This window comes from Pogona vitticeps, chromosome 2, assembly GCF_051106095.1.
Source record: "Pogona vitticeps strain Pit_001003342236 chromosome 2, PviZW2.1, whole genome shotgun sequence".
Taxonomy (NCBI): Eukaryota; Metazoa; Chordata; class Lepidosauria; order Squamata; family Agamidae; genus Pogona; species Pogona vitticeps.
This window is the reverse complement of record NC_135784.1, coordinates 133,038,041-133,054,931: the sequence shown is the minus strand read 5'-3', so window position 1 is coordinate 133,054,931 and position 16,891 is coordinate 133,038,041. Positions and strand designations below refer to the sequence as shown.

General features: G+C 43.0%; 2 long non-coding RNA genes across 2 annotated transcripts in view; one reads left to right on the top strand and one right to left on the bottom strand.

The window, feature by feature from the left end:
* The window catches only part of LOC144586913 (uncharacterized), a 27,927-nt gene extending 12,529 nt beyond the window's left edge, over positions 1 to 15,398 (top strand). Inside the window, exon 2 of the long non-coding RNA XR_013542013.1 lies at positions 3,904 to 15,398. This is a non-coding gene — a long non-coding RNA (uncharacterized LOC144586913). The remainder of the gene's footprint in view (positions 1 to 3,903) is intronic.
* Positions 8,580 to 16,891, bottom strand: part of LOC144586912 (uncharacterized) — a 27,097-nt gene continuing 18,785 nt past the window's right edge. Inside the window, exon 2 of the long non-coding RNA XR_013542012.1 lies at positions 8,580 to 14,226. This is a non-coding gene — a long non-coding RNA (uncharacterized LOC144586912). The remainder of the gene's footprint in view (positions 14,227 to 16,891) is intronic.

Here is a 16,891-nt window from a genome sequence, read left to right as displayed (position 1 = left end):
TTTAAACTCTGCAAAATCTTTCATCAGTTCCTCAGGCATCTCGGCCTAAACCTCAGCCAGGCTACCACTGATTAAAGATCGCATGATGGTCATCTTCTCAGTTTCCCTCACTGAGAAGTCCACAAACGCTCTTTCCACTAAGGAAAAGAACACCTCAGGACAATCTCCCTTGTGGTACACAGGGAATTTCTTCAGGTCAGCCTTAGACAGTTGGCCTCCCTCAGAATCCCTATTATTATTATTGTTCTGGTTCATCATTTCCAGTTTTCTTAACTCATACGCCATCCTTTCTTTTTCCAGAGCAATTTTCTCTCTCTCCATTCTTTCTTCCCTCTCCATTCTCTCTCTCTCTCTCTCTAATTCAAATTGCCTTTGTTTCTCCCTTTCCTCTCCTCTTTCTCTCTCTAATCTTTCCTCCATTTCCCTCACCCTCAGTTCATGCTGTTGGGCTAGGAGTATTTTTCTGAGTTCTGGGTCCTGCTCTCCTGTGCTGTCACCTTGCACTGAGCCAAATTCATCCTCAGAACCTTGGTCAATCCGGGGGTCTTTCACCTCACTCATGTCTGCTACTTGGCTTCGAGTCAAGGGCATACCCCCCCTCAGAACAGGCTGCTTTAAAAAGTCAAGCCTCAAAATAAAACGACCACTTTTTTTCCTTTTACCTCAGAACCAGCTCTCCCTAGAGATTGCTGCTGTTCTTCAGCACTAAAGTTGCAACAGTATCGAGTCAGAGCCTACCCCCCTCTGCTGGGCCTCTCAGCTGGCAAGCTAGCTCACTGTTGCTACGCAGATTTGCCTCAGCTTTTCCCGCCAAAACTAGGCTGCCTCAGAGCACCTAAATCTAAGTCTCCCCAGTTGGCACGTTCTTCTACTAGTGCACCTCCCCGTGAGGTACACCTAGAAGATTACCTACGCGCCTCAGACTGTCCCTGACTAGACCCCCCTTGCTCTGGGCACACTTGCCAAGGCTTTGCTGGACCGCTGGACAACTGGACCAGTCGTATCCCACACGCTGGACACCAATCAATGTGACAAACCCAGACCTACTGGGATCTATCACACAGTTACTAAGCTGCCACCAACCATTCCCTATAATAAGTCACACAGACCAGGGATGGATTTTTAAACAATAAAAGAATAAGGTTTATTTTAAATACAAACAGGGCAAATAAAACAATCAGGTGAATAAAATAAAGTAACGTGGCTTATTCTCACACACACAAGCATACAGTTTGGTTCACCTAGAACCTTTAACTTAAAGCACAGACCCTGAACCCATCAGTTCTGGCTAACCCACAGACCCCTGAACCTTTCAGGCTGGTACTCTGACACACAGTAGTACCCTGTCAGACACACAGACTCCCACAACAGCTTCTTCTTCCCCAGCTGCTGCTTCGTCCCAACCCAGTGTCTCACAGTCTGTCTCAGCATCTCCCTTCACCACACAGGCATCACATATTTATACAGTACAGCCCCTCCTCCTGATGTCCCGCCTTCCACTCCCCATAGGATGGAACTTTCCCTCCAAACCCATGACAGACAGGTAACATCAGTGCTGTTATGTAACAATTATAATGAAAAAAGACAGGAAGAGGAAGAAGACAGCCTACAACTGCTATTATGAGTCCCCTCCATACAAAACCTGTCACCCAGCTGCCTTGTTTAGCATTGACACTGTGAAAGAGTATCAGGCAGAAGTACAGGGTGTGGGTCTCTCTGCCATGGAGGTGCCAAGGTGGTCCAAGGTGGATAGATAGAAGCACCTCAGACATGTTCCAGTGATGTCTTTGTGCAATCCAGCCAGGGCAAGAGGCCGAAATGTTAGTGAAGAAGACATTTTTCTCCCAAAAGACCTATGTACCAGAGAAGGACAAGGATGCCATCAGCACTCACACTGACCCTCTCAGCTTGGGCGGCAGCAGTGCTGCTGCTTTTGTGGCTGGGAAAGAGATTTATGAAGAAGACCTGGCATTGCCTTCCATATCCATACCATGCGGCACCATCATATTCAAGGAAGGGCGTATACTCCAGCCCCCATTCCCAGCAGATACAGTATCTCCTGTGCAAAGCCACATAGTGGTTGGTGGGAACTCTCCTTCAAGGAGATACACATCTGACACAGAGGCGAAGGAGACTAAGGAGACTCAGGTGTAGACTATTTCAGAAGCAGGCAACGCTGAAATTACCCCACCCTTCCAGCTACACTTGTCCCACCAGTTGCTGGAACTGGTAGTGATGACAAGTTAGCAATCCCTGTTAGGAATATGTGATCAAAAACTGGAGCTCCCAAGAAGTCAATAGTCTGGAAGCATTTTCAACAGTGTACAACAGATGCTTTCATGACTGAACGCATGCACTGCAAGAAGGTGCTCATGTACAGGGAGGATTTGGGTCACCTTCTTGCCAATGGTAGCATGCTCAGCCCCCTAAAGACTCAGCCCAGGGCATAGCTGCTGTCAGATGAAGTAGGTGCTGTTGGGGGGCAAGTGACTTCCTTCTTGTGAAGGGTAAGAGTCATCTGAGGGCAGAGATTGAGCCACCAGCTCAGGGAAGCAGGCAGGTAGATGGGCAAATAGCAAGCGGGAGGAGGCAGCAAATGCCAGACCCCCATCTCAAGAATAAATTCTATGTTACCCTGGCAAGACTGTGGAGGGATGCAGGAAAAAAAATGCCTTTTGCAAACATAAAATCTAAATTTTGGTCCTAGCGCACATCCCTACTAGGAATACTTGCTCTTTGCGCCAGCTATGTTTTGCTGGGAAACTATCCAGCAAGCAGAAGCCATATCCTCAAAAATTGGTCTCTTTGCTCAATTAGAAAATTTTTCAGATGAGAGAGTTCATGTGCCACTCAGGTGGCACACACGAATGCCCTGCTCGTGGATAATGAACAGAATAAATTATTGGCTTGGGGTGGGGGAAGGGAGGGAATCTTTGCTGACAGTTGGCTGTAGGCAGAGAGCGTAAGCTGCGTTCTTGGGAAAGGGAAGGAGGCAATAAGAAGCAAAAACTGAAGGGATTTATGATATGACTTCATCTCCCCACACCACCCAGATGCAAAAACACACACACACACACACACACACACACACACACACACACACACACACACACACACACACACACACACACACACACACACACACACACACACACACACACACACACACACACACACACACACACACACACACACATATTAGCTGAAGGAAGCAGTGATACATGGCTGTGTTAGGTTCATAAAAACCAAGGGAGCAGAACTGAATAATCATGACATGAAATGAAGATCTACGGTGTCCTTTGAATGATGATACATGGCTTCATCCTCATGGCCTTCGCTTTGAGCGTATGCTTGAATATATCAGATAGCCAAAAGGAAAATGGCTGTGTGGGAAGCAGAGTTTGGCAGCAAAAAACTTCATCGGGAGAGCTGAACGTAACACAGGGCCTCAGGAAGCAGATGGATGGAGGCTGGCCAGGCTCTCACAGGAGCGCAGGTGTCCCTCCCAATTTTTTCACCTACTCGTCTCCTTTGGAGAGGTGTGGGAGCTGTGCATGCCCTGAGCTAGCCTGCTGCCTGTGGTATTCCCTGGCCTGTGTTGAAGGAGCTGCATAGCTGCTATTTCAGTCAGGTTCCGTAAATGGATTCAGCGGGATAGACCACGGGAGCCAGGCTGCCCATTAACCTGTGAGAAGTGCAAATTGCTGTCTAAATCAACTGGTGGCTAATCTGGAGCCTTCTTTCCTTCAGTCATGGTTTGTGTCACTCAATTGCCTCTCGGGCAGCTGTTTCAACAACCCTTTGGCTCCGACGATCCTGAGAGCCAGGCATTACTAAGAAAGCTAGCTGACCAGCAGCCAAGCTGTGGAGGCCCTGACTATGTCTTTGTTTGTCTTTCCTTAGGCAGCACCTTAAGGAAGGAAAGAACAAGTTGTGGGCTTTTGCCAAAGAAAACGTGTTAGCCTTCGATGGGCCACAAGAACCTCTGCTGGTTTTTTTTGCCAGAGCAGACTACAGACTCGCATGGCTGCTCTTCCGGAAGAGTCATCAATTTTGTTGCGACCCTGAGTCCAAGAGGAAGGTTGTCTTGTGGACAGAGGGAGGAGAAGTGAGAAGGAGGTGTACAAAACAGGGCTGGATTAGCTAAAGACCCCTACGGCTATGCTCCAGAAGCTGATCCACCTGGTTCCAAGCTGCACTGTGGTTAGTAACTAGAATTTGGAAACCTAGGAATATCCTCTGTGTCGGCCTGGGTCTGTCCAAGAACGTAAATTCTGAAAAGCAAAGCTAACTGTGTGCAAATGATAACAACATTGCTTGTGTATTTCTCTGTCTTTGCCCAAACCAGCCATCTATTCTAAACAAAGGAGAGACTTGCCAGCGACCAGAGGAAATGGCTTCCTGTGCCAAGACATGGCACGTTACGCAGCCTGCCTTGTGCTTTCTAATGCAACCCCCCGTTAAACTGGCCCAAATTAAGATGAAGAAGCTTGCAGAGCCAGTTCCTTACGTTGCCATAGGCTGTTATTACTTCTGCTTGACGATGGGAAGCATTGGGGCTGAAAGACATTGCTGGCGCGATGCAACTTGGCAAAACCTCGATGGCAGCTCTTGTTTAGATTGCCTTAGTGGTGTATGATATATACAGAGAGCTTATTGGCAGCAAAGTGCCACTGTGGGATTAACCATCTGTTCCTCAACAGCAAATGGGCATGTCCAGAAAATCAATTAGGGATTTTAAAAACTCAGCTGCTGTTCCTTACTGTCTTCTTTTGCATGCTTTATGGCAAATGTTAGCGGGCCTTTAGTCAAATGAAAAGAAAACCTTTCTAAAATTTGATTTACCCTCAAGGACCATTAAAAATATATTGTGATTGCCACATTTTCAAATATGTAAGTGCACAACTGTATGAAATGCTTTGTTGTTGTTTAGTTGTTTAGTCGTGTCCGACTCTTCGTAACCCCATGGACCAGAGCACGCCAGGCCCTCCTGTCTTCCACTGTCTCCCGGAGTTGTGTCAAATTCATATTGGTTGCTTCGATGAAATGCTTAGCTCATATTTAGAAGCAGTGCTCCCTCAAATGCTGAAAGATGACTATTTGTCATTGTATATGCCATCTGTCTCTGTTGTATCTTTCATTCCAGGCTCTGCTGAGTCATGAAAGGTACTGGAAATTAAATAAGGACTTGATTTACAAATCTAATTACACATATCAAATCTCTGAAAAAATTGCAAGGCTGGAGGAGAAGATAGACTAGTTTAAAGAAAGAGACGTTTTCTTTAACATCTAAACTCTAAGCTTCTGGTGTGAAAAAAAAAACTGGTTCTACAGTATCTAACCGGAACCACCCTTCTGTTTAACATATATCATAAAATCCCATTTGCAGCCCAGATTTAAAATTCAATTGAAATATTGCCTGCTTTATATTTGTTTGCATTCCACCTTTCCTCCAAGAAGTTCATGGTGGCTTCATTAAACCCTTTTCTCTCTCTAATGACCCTTTTAGGTAGATAGGGCTGAGTCTTAGTGATTAGTTCGAGGTTGGACAGTGAGTTTCTTGGCTGAATGGGGAGCTGAATCAGACCTTCCCAGCTCTGGCCTAATTTTCTAAGTATTATATCGGCTTTCCAGAAGTGGGAATAGCAATGTGATCGTAGAACACTGTGCTGGGAAAATAAACTGCACTGCTCCATTTGAGTGTCCAAGTGATGGCTTGCTAATCTTATGACTAGTGGTATAATGGTCAGTTTTGAAGAGCAGTTGCTCATCACCACAGCCCCTCTCAGCTGGAAAAAAAGTCCTGAAATACAGGCAGCTGTGTTGATCCTATGATCAAATTAATTCTGCCGCTTTCCTCTCCACCAGGAATAGGTCTTTGATAAGGTTAATGGGTCTTAGTGGCTTCTTTAATGAATGCTCCCCCTACCCACCCCCAGATAGTTTCCATCACTAAAAGGATAGCTGATACCAATACACTGTTGCAGGGAAAAATCTGTCCCTTGCCCATAAACAACGGTGAAAACTGAAGCTGAACTCAAAAGTAATAGAGCAACCTGAGGCTTAGCAGTGGATCTCGCTGTCCTGCTAAATAAACAAGCCTCCTTACTTTGATCCCATGAGCTTCCCCTCTATGTTCGACCTACGCATGGGACTGTTTCCACACCTTCTCAGTATGTGACAGCAGTGCCTTTTCCTGAGCCTACCCCAGCCACTGTCCTTTAGCCTGCTTTTGGCTCTTCCATTGCAGTGCATATGCAGTGGAAAGAAGCATAAATTTGTATGCCCTACACATGTGAATTCATTATGCTGGAAGATCAAATGTAGATGCACAAGACACCGATCCAGCTACTTGCTCCCCTTCTAATCATGTCTGAAATTGCTCTTAGGGAGCTCAGCAGCATTTCAAAGGTTTCTCTGCTTATTTAAAAATGACTGATGTTCAGTTCAGAACATTTGAATGTTACTCTGCTCCCCACCACAACGCAAGTCTTTCTACACGTACACTCATCATGATTTATGAAGCGGAACATGAAAAACATAGAGCATGAAGTAACTGCTTGTAGCAGCCAACACAACATTTTTCTCTTTATATCTTCTCTTTATACTTTGGTGTCATCTGCAGCATGCACAATGCAGGAAGACGTTAGAAAAGGCTGTGGCTTCCATAACAAGCAATTACATTTTTTTGGCTTTATTTTAAAAAGTAATTACTTTAATGTATTCTTGAAGGCTTTCACGGCCGGGATCTGATGGTTGTTGTGGGTTTTTCAGGCTCTTTGACCGTGTTCTGAAGGTTGCTCTTCCTGACGTTTCGCCAGTCTCTGTGGCCAGCATCTTCAGAGGAACAGGAGTAGGAATTCTGTCCATGCTCTGTACTCCAGTCCTCTGAAGATGCCGGCCACAGAGACTGGCGAAACGTCAGGAAGAACAACCTTCAGAACATGGCCAAAGAGCCCGAAAAACCCACAACAATCATAATTACTTTAAGTTTACTTGTTAAAATGAGTTGCAGTAACATATAGAGAACAACAACATTCTAGGTGGATCAGATCAAAGACGCGTGCAGTCCATTGTCACGGTGCCAGTAGATGTCCCCTGGAAGCTCATAAATGGAATATGAGGTAGCTCTCTTGGTTGCTCTTGTCCCCCAGCATTGTTAGTTAAGGGTGTACAGCTTCTGCTATGGAAATAATACAAAGCCATCATCACTAGTAGCCACTGATAGCCTTAGTTTATTAATAAATCCATATAATCCCCCTTTAAAGTTGTCTTTAAAGGCTCAATCTACACAACATGCACAGCTGTGCATTTAAAAATGGAGATATCTTAGATGGCAAAAGACATCTTTTCGTCCTGGCATCAGCTTTAGGCAGGCAGCTCTCTTGACAGAGTCACATTGCTGAAGGATTCTCGTTTTTTAAATGTGAGCTGAGCTTCTTGTTTGAATTGGCTCCAAGCTGGCGGTTTTTACTGCATCTTGTCATAGCCAGTTCTACAGTTAGCCATGTGCTGTGTGCATAAGTACTTCCCTCTTCTGTCTAGAACCTTCCATCCCTGAGGATCAAATCTAGCACAACAATTTCCATGTCATTAGAAGAAGAAAACACATTTGTGATTTGGCCATGCAGTCCCTCCAAGTTTCTTGTTAGGAGGTCCCACTAGAAAAGAGGCTAATCCCATCTTTCCAGCGCAGGTTTTTCTCCAAGCAATGTGATATCATTTATTATGTGCAGTATAACAGGCAGAGGAAGCCATTGTTTACATTCCAAGGACAGGCTTCTACAGTTAACATGCTTTCACAGCTATACCTTTTTGCCACGTGAGGGAATACTTTTTTTCTGGATATATGATTGTAGTCGCCTAGGGAGGTCCTAAGCAAACAGAATCTGAATGAAGCTGGGTTTTCTCTCCTGATAACCAATCACAATTCACAAAACAAAGCCAGCTCATCTGGCAAGATACAGGACACGAGGAAAGGTCATGGGAGTATGAGTCAACGGTTTTCAGTATCAGAGAGGTTTTAGACTTCTGGCACTGCAGCTGACAACAGCAGAGGGCTCCCTGGAGCATTTAATGTGGCCCTCAGCTTCATTCGAAGAACCTCAGCCTTGGTATGATGAGCGAAGGAGGAACATTTCAGTTTCCAAAATGACAACTGTTGGATGTACTTTGTCTTTGCTGTTCCAGTTTCAAGGCACCATCCATCTACTCTGAGGACATTTCTAAAAATAAAGCAGGTTCTAAGTAACCATACCAAGCTCAGGCCAGATGCTTACACGACACTGTTCTTTCTTTTGCCTCTTTCTTTGGGCACACTGTGCATTAAAATGCCATTACAGTTCTGCTTTCAGCGGAGGTAAATCATACAAGTGCAGTGGGAGGTTGCGTGTGACCTTTGTTCATTACATTAGAAGAGAACTTGTCGTGCAGGATTAATAACTGTGTTAGCTTAACTAATAAAGGCAAGCAATTTGCACCCTCCATTATGTTTATCTGCCAGTGTTTCTGTTTTGACTTAATAGATGGTTGTAGCTTTCATTTATTTAAACCAAGCAGTGAAGTGCCCTCAACAAATTTCCCTCATTGACCCCCTCATATTTAGTATTGCACTTAGCATACATGTATTGGATTCCCCCAACCCGATGCTCTCCAGTTATGTTGGTCTACAGTTTCCATTGTGATGACAGTTGTAATCCAGCACACCTAGGAGCACCTGATTGGGGAAATGTGCTATATTGACCACACTTGTCCTTGGATGTCTTTGCCGAGATCTTTATTTATTCTGGTTCCCTTCCCCACATCTGATATAGGTATAGTTCTCTGGAGAATGCGATCTATATCTCATCTTGTAGCCAACCTGCCCCCCCCCCATTAAAAATTGCTTTCAGTGACAGAGACTTACAACTCCCCAAAAGTTCGTGTCCCTGTCCATCAATCAGACACTCCCATCCTCACCCAAAAACTTCCAACAAGCTACTTAGAGCAGGGCAAGTGTGATATTGATGTGTTGATTGGATTAATCCTAACATCAAAGAAGGGACCTGGTATGCACTTTAAAAGCTGCAGATAGCTTAGCTATTTATTTATTTGTTAGTTAGTTTCTAACTTGACAATTAACAGGGTAGGATTTAATCAAGAGAAACAAATCAAATCAAACAATAAGAGTTATTTAAAATTGGGGGGCTATAGCACTGACATTTTCCTCTTTTCTCATTGTTGCACCTCATGGCAATTGCTAATGTCTTTGTCTTCAAAACAGTGGCTTCCTGTTGCTTTTTGTCCCTCCTCTCTCTCTCTTTGTATGAGGTTACACAACTACCATAGAAGGTGACATATTCCTTGTGTTTTCTCTACTTTTCCCCTATATCTATGCTGCATCAGGACCAATCCACACCATGCACAGCCCTCTTCCAGCTTGCATGGACATGGAGGAGGCAGGTGTGTGTGACTGAATTGGGTTCATAACAAGTGAAAAATGGATCAATGGATCATTAAAGGAATGTCTTTTGGATCTAAAATAGCTGAACCTCTCAGTGTGTAAAGCCCCTGATGGAATCACTGGATAGCTCTGCTTACAGCAGAAGACTCTAATATACCTTCCCTGTTGTAGCTGGATTTGGATTGATTTAAACTGATGCTGTCTTCCCAATGGTGGGAGACCACTGTCCCAACACGGTGACCATAGCTGCACAACATTAAATCCACAGCCCACGAGCCATTAGTCCCCCATGGAATGATGTGATAAAGCGACACCATAACATCAGGCCACAGCAACAACAGAATGAAGTCTGTGGTTGAAATTGATGTCAGGTAGCTATAACCTATCCTTTGAGGAGATATCTCTGGTGATGGGAAAAGAAGAGGATAATTATTTTATGGTCAGATGCTGATCCGTCAGCAAGTCATTTTACCATCATAACGATCTAGTGACAGCCTACCTGCCCCACAGACTCTGTAACACTAGTATGCAACTGACACATCAGGTTCTGGCACCAATTAGAAAGAGGACACACTGCTAATCCAGTAAAAGAATGGTGGTAGGGAGGAAAAGAGGTCATGGATCTCCAAAGAGGAGACATACACTCCACATTCCATTCACAACTAATAGCAATAGCATTCCCTCCGCTGCTGGAAGGGAGGAGAACCATCAACCTGGAAGGACAGAGGATCAAATCACAATGGGCAGCAGAAGCAGAAAGTAGTAGGCATGAGAACAGTGGAGGGAATGAATGAAGGGTGATGGGCTTTCGATGGAGGGAGATGTCCACAGCATTCCATCATCCAACAAATCATAAATGACATCCACCACTGAAACATAACATGCTGGGAAGTATATCCAAATAAATCAGAGACACTCCCTATGTAGTTTTAATTTCTGCTTTTCTAACAATGTAAAAACATCACACAGATAAATTGTTGATCATTGGACAGAATGCATTATGATATGGTGTGCATTGATCAGTGGTTCTCAAGCTGGAGTCTCCAGATGTTATTGGACTGCAATTCTTAGAAGCCTTCACCACTTGCTGTGCTGGCCAGGATTTCTGGGAGTTGCAGTCCAAGAACATCTGGGGACCCGAATTTGAGAACCACTGGGTTAGATCACCAAGTAATATATCTAGACCCCAAACAACACCCCAGACTATGATATAGCCTCTATTTGGGTTCCCCTAGGAAATCAGAATCAAGTTTGGGCCAATAACAACCTTCTATCCCAATCAGCTAAATTTTGATGCCAAAATGAGAGTCACGTCAGCACTCCATAACTGGGGCACCACAGGAGAAATGCTCCCTTTGGCATCTTCAAATAATGAGCCTACCCAGTGGTGGTATGCAGAGAAGAGGTCCGTCAAAAACCTAATACTTGGACAGAAGTCTATGAGAAAGTAACCTGAACTCAGCCCATTGGCAGTAAGAGTATTGTGTATGTCAACCCAATCAATTTTACCAACAGTCTGGCCAGCAAATCAAAAATCCTAGGAACAGAAGCATGGCTACTGAATGAAGACCAAAGTAAGAGAGGTTCACTGTGGCTGAAGACTGTGACTGTATTTCGAATTTGGTTTGAATTTTAAAGTTGCATTCCATAACAACTACACTGCTTGGCAAAAGTTACAATTGATTCAGATGCAATCTATTAATCAGGCAGGTTCACGTGGTCGTTAGTTGTCATTTTGTAACAATCGCAACGCAGTGGTGGGTGACCACTGTTTTCAGATAGCTTATGGTATTTCTATTTTTTTATTTACAAACATCAGCTTATGCAGCATTTCACTACAAAAGCAGTGATATAGTGCAAGAGCAAGGAAAACACCTGCAGAAAAACATTGGAGTGAGCAACTGATGATAGGAAAGGTATGTCAAATGCAAGCAGAACTGGGCAACATTCAAATTTGGGAACCTTTAAATAAATGAATGAATAAATAAACAAATGCATGAATGAATAAACAAACGAACCGTCAAGCACTTGACTTAGCTCAGCAGACAGATGTTTTGCACAACCTTAGTCCTCATCAAAAGATAAAATAAGGAGGACATTTGCATAAAGATTCCCTCTGAGAAAACCTGTGTAGCTACTGTTTAAAACCCCCTGATCAGTTTTCTGCACACGCTTTGTTGGTTAGCATGAAGCTGCTTATGCTTTAATCTTGGCTTTTCTGTTTACCAACAGGCAGTTTTAAAGATCTGGAATATAAATGCTTTCAAGTACATTCACTTGCACAATCAAGACAGAGTCTCGTTTCCAGCTGCCTCCACAATGGAGCAATCACTGCTGTATGGTAGTATACCAGGTTCTGACTCCTGGCTGCCACGTTGTATATTTTACAATCCTAAGGGGCTCTTCTCAGTTAGCTTTTCTAAATTTTTGAGAAGTATTGTCAATACTGCCACACAGAGCAACATTATGCCCCGTAAATGTCAATTAAAAAGGCATGCATTGCCCTTACTATAAAATCAAGTTACTGTAATTCTATCCAGTCACGTTCCTTGTGAAAGGAAATGACATTTTGATGATAATATTAGGGGAACAAAATTGCTTTTGATTTTGGAAGCTGAAGATTGGTCACATGAAGAAAAGGAGACAGAGATAAACAGAATAGTTATGAGCAGAATATAAATATATGACATAGGAGAAAGTTTGTAGAAAAGGATTGTTATATGACATGAACATTGAGCAATATGCATACATGTATGTGTGTGGAAATAATTTCCTTTGTACTACAGAATATGGGGGTTAGATAGGTTTATTTAGATATAAAACAATATATTTATCCTGATATTCTCCCTGTGCAGAACACAAGGTGGTTCACAACATGAATTGAAACAGATACTGGCTGCAATTTTGTTGTATACTGTAAATTATATTGCATGGGTTGACAGCATGGGTTGACAGCATCATCAGATGAAATGATTTTTCAAGAATAAAACCTTTCCGGTTGCTCCCATGAAGGACCCAAGGCTCCAGAGGAGTCCCTTTCGTTGTTGGGAAGCTATTGGGGACTGGGGGATGAGAGGAGGAAGTCTTTAATTCTGTAAAATCACTGCCACCAGTGGGGTAAACCTGCAGATGAAAAGGATGTACACTTGGGGACTGAACATGGAAATGTTAAGGAAAAAGAGCTGGTGATGTTCTTGCTAATGTTCACAGACCCTTTCTTCCCACAAAACCCATACTTTCTAACCGGGAAATAGAAAGACGCAAGGGGAATAAGTATCTATTTGACTGACCGACCGGTTGATTTATATACTGCTCTATTAGTGCTAGCACTACTCTGGACAGTTTACAAGTTAAAACCTAAAACCCCACAATACCCTATGTAACAAAATACATCCAACAATATGGGAATTCACAAGCAGAGCTCTAAAGTTCATACAAAAAGAGAAAAATACCCTTACGCATGATCTCTGACAGTTTTTCTTCAGATACTCCGTCATTGTAATGGCTTTCCTTGCAGTAGCTGAGGCTACAGTAATAGCTGCTGGGTTTTATTAGAACACGTGGAGAATAGCAGCAGAGTCTGTGGGAAGGGTATTTGACGGAGAAAGAGAAAGGGACATGCTTACTCAGGGTCTGGGGTCCTAGAGGAGCCTGGACTGCATATGATGTTTTTCATGTTGTCCCTGTTCTCGCTAACATGACACAAACGTCACATGGCTCCAGTTTTCAAACTGCACAAAACATTCTTTGGGAACTATAAATCTTCACCCCCAAAACTGTGCATTTGGTGCCTGGCTGCATATAAAAGCAGCATGATCTCTAGCTGTTGATGGGAATGTAATTTTATTTCTGAGCAGAATCAGAGCAGATCAGAAACTTACAACCTCCAAGGGCATCTTTTTGCCCACCTTCTGTGTGTAGCATAGATGGCATCTAGCAAACTGCAAACGTATCCCAAGGCTCACATCTTAGCCCATTTCATTACATTTCTGTTGTACTTGGTCACCTTGATATAAGGAACATAGGAAGCCATGATATCGAGCACAACTTGGAAACTGCACTTTTTTTGGACTACAGCTGCCAGCACCTCGTTGGCCATCATGGCCAGTGGCCAGGGATTTCTGGCATGCATATCCTTTCCCATTCAGTAGCAAATCACTCACCCCCATCTCCACAAGTGCTTGGGGGCAGGGTCACTTTTTGGACTACCATTTTTTTCTGGGGAATTCTGGGAGATGTCATCTAAAAAGTGAATTTTTCCAAGCTCTGCCCAACTGCACCTTTTCCCCCCCTCCCCTTGACAAAATTAGGCATTTGGAATTGGTAGAGGGAGCCAAATGTCATGGAGATCTCAGTGGTTACTGGGAAAGGGGAATCCCAGATCAGACTTCTTTCTCCCAGTCTGGGGGTTTGTCTTCAAGGAAGCATTTCCAATCAATTTCAGAGCCCCCAAGATGTGTCGTTGGGGTCTCAAACTTTCCTCTTTCATTCCTGTCTCCAAAGGTTTGTTCTCTCCAGCAGGTGCCAGAATATGTGAAATAACACTTTTGTTAAATGTATCTACCTTCAAGCTTGATGCCGTGTTATTCCAGAAAAAAATGCCTCCCTTGTCTGCCCTTAAAACCTACATAGACTAAAATAAGGTTGTCCAGTATGCATGGTTCTTCAGGCCATGACTCTCCGTTAATCACTTCTAGAAGCCGATTCAATTAGCAGAGTGTCCTTGCTCTTGGAGGTCCTGCACTCAGTCATTAACCACCTGTCACTATTTCGGCATCCATTTTCTAGAACAACAAGAATGAAGACAATTAATGGAAACATCAGAGAGCAAAGTTTGCTGTTCATAGAAAAATGGGAGAACAGCACCATGATCCTCCACACCGCACACCCTCACTCAGCTGTTAGGCTTTGTTGTTATGTGTCATCAAGTCAGAACCCACTTATAGCAACCCTTATAAAATTTTCAAGATAAGTGAGATATTTAAGGAGTGGTTTTACCATGGCCATCCCCCAGTGATTTTCCATGGCAAAACTGGGGGATTGAACCCAGGATTCCTGAGTCCTAGTACTCAGTCCACTACACCACAGCTTTACATCTATTAAGATCAGTGAGATAATTTTATAAGGAAGGGGCACAGCTCACCAGCAGGGCACATCCTTTGTATGCAAAAGTTCAGCTTCTGATGTCTCCCAGCGGGGTGGGGGAAGATCCCTGGTTTGAAGCACCTGAAACCACCGTCCATGGGTGGAGAAGACTCTAATCAACTACTAATTGGATCAGTGGTATGACTGGATATAAAACAAAGCTTGGACACTTTACTTTTGGGGGTTGGATAGCCTCAGCCTGCTTCTGTGACAACAATCCTACACCAGCTGCACTGGTCCATGAATGCATTTCTGAGCCTAAAGTGCAGGTTTTAACCTATCAGTCATGGGCAGGCATCTTGTAGTCTTTCTTCTGTCTTGGAGAAAGTAATTGTATAATACAGTATGTATACATATGTGCATGTGTGTTTATATGGGAAGGAATAAAATGTGATATTTGCATAGTGAAGCATTCTGACCAATCAGAATCTGTCTGGCACCAGCGAGATAGATATATAAAGCAAGTGGCAGTTAGCCATCTGTCAGATAAGGACAAATATGTGATAGGATAAAGTTTAGTCAGATAAGTGTTAGAGTCGTGATAGATGGTGGTTGATAGGGTTAAATATGTGATAGTGTTAGGATAGGGCTGATAGGTTAGCTGTTAAAAGAGGAACATCTGTCAATTTTAAGTATGATATACTAAAATAACTAAGTCAAATATAATGTGCATGTATAAAATACCAAATGTTAAAGCACTGTGAGGTTATTCTATTCTGCATGTGTTTTAAACAGTAAAAACAGCCACCTAGAGTGGTCCTAATCCGACCAGATAGGCGGGATATAAAATAAATAAATAAATAAATAAAAATTCTTTAATGTTTCTTAACAAAAATTTCTTTGCAAAGTCATTAAAAACAAATTTTATCGTAATGTTTAAAACTACTGAGTGCAAACTGTCAGTGACATTTTATTTTATTTTTTTAAAAACCAAACCAATACCCTGAACTGCTTCTGGGATTTTCTCGTTCGGGTCCAAGTTACTTGGAGGACTGGCTTCTCCCACACCAGCCTATTCACACTCAGAGGTCATCAGCAGAGGCCCTGATCACTGGTTCACCCTCAAGGCCACTGGGTCACTGGAGACAAAGGCCAAGATCATCCACACGATTGCATTCCCAATGACTATGTATGGGTGTGAAAGCTGAATAGCAAAAAAAAAAGGAAAATATTTAACTCTTTTGAAATGTCGTGCTGGAGGAGAGCTTTGCAGATATCTTGGACTGCTAGAAAGACAAACAAGTGGGTCCTAGATAAAATCAAGCCTTAAATGTATTTGGAGGCAAAAATGATGAAACTGAGGCTGCCTACTTTGGGCACATAATGAGGAGCCAGGATTCTCTGTAAAATACAATATAGCTGTGGAAGGCTGAAGACAGAAGGAAAAGAGGAAGGTCAAATGTAAGATGGATTGACTCCATCAAGGAACCATAGGCTTGAGTTTACAAGAGCTGAGTTAGGGCTGTTGAAGACAGGACATTCATTCATAGGGTCACCGTGATTCAGAGGTGACTCAATGGCACATCAAAACAATACCAAGGCTAATTAGGCTGGTATGTACAAGGGGGAAAAGGTGGTCCCATACCTCTGGAATCTGCCTAAATTGAGAGTTTATCAGGTCCCTTCTTCAGATGTCAAAAGAAGGCTACGGAGACCCATTTGCCTCTGCTGGCTTTTCATCAGCTTGCAAACTGCTGTTTTTATGTAATATTTATTTATTGACATTTTGTTGCATTCTTTGTTTTTATTTTGCACGTCTTGAGATGGTTTTATCCTTAAACAGCAACTATAAAATAATATTAAATAAATAAATAACATTAGAATGGGAATGCACATGTGTGTGTTTGCGGTTTGTGTGTGCGTTATGTGTGCACATGCATATCTATATATACTTAGGTATATATAGATATGCATGTGCACACATAAAGGGCGGAGGGGACTGTTCTTCACTGGAGAGTTTTTAAAACATAGGTTGGATGGTCACCTATCAGGGTTGCTTTAGCTCTGTATTTCCTGCATTAGGAGAAGGCTAACTAGGTGATTACTGGTGCCCTTTCAAACTCTGCAATGCTATGATTCAATATAGGATAAAACAGTTAAGAAATAATTTGGCATGTGAAGGATTCTGACACATGGCCAAAGGGCTGGACCTACATGAACTTCAGTCTTAGTTCACTACAGTGCTTTTATGACATCTGATCAATCATACTTCTGTCTTGCAGGCAAAGAGGACCAGATTGAGGGGGGAAAATGTATTTTTATACTGGATATTTGAAGAAAGACTAGCCATCTGTGCCTACGACA